The sequence below is a fragment of the Apis dorsata genome, unplaced genomic scaffold (assembly GCF_000469605.1).
Source record: "Apis dorsata unplaced genomic scaffold, Apis dorsata 1.3 scaffold_434, whole genome shotgun sequence".
NCBI lineage: Eukaryota > Metazoa > Arthropoda > Insecta > Hymenoptera > Apidae > Apis > Apis dorsata.
Genome location: NW_006263685.1, coordinates 308726 through 309006, shown reverse-complemented (window position 1 = coordinate 309006; position 281 = coordinate 308726).

Below are 281 nucleotides of genomic sequence, written 5' to 3'. Positions count from 1 at the left end.
AAAAAAAAAAAAAAGAAAATACAAAAATGAAAAAAAAAAAAAAATATCATTCGAAATAATACACACTAAATTACGAAGCGCGCAGAAAAGTTATAAAATAAAAGGACATACTCATTACGCAGTTAATAGAAAAGCTGCAAGAGCATGTAGAGAGGCATTACTCTTTGCCTTCTTTGCGTATCGAGAAGAAAAAAAAGATGCTGTCTCTTTCAGTGTACGATGTCGAGAACGTTGAGTTGGCGCCGACTGATGCAGCGCGTAGTATATATTCAATCATAATA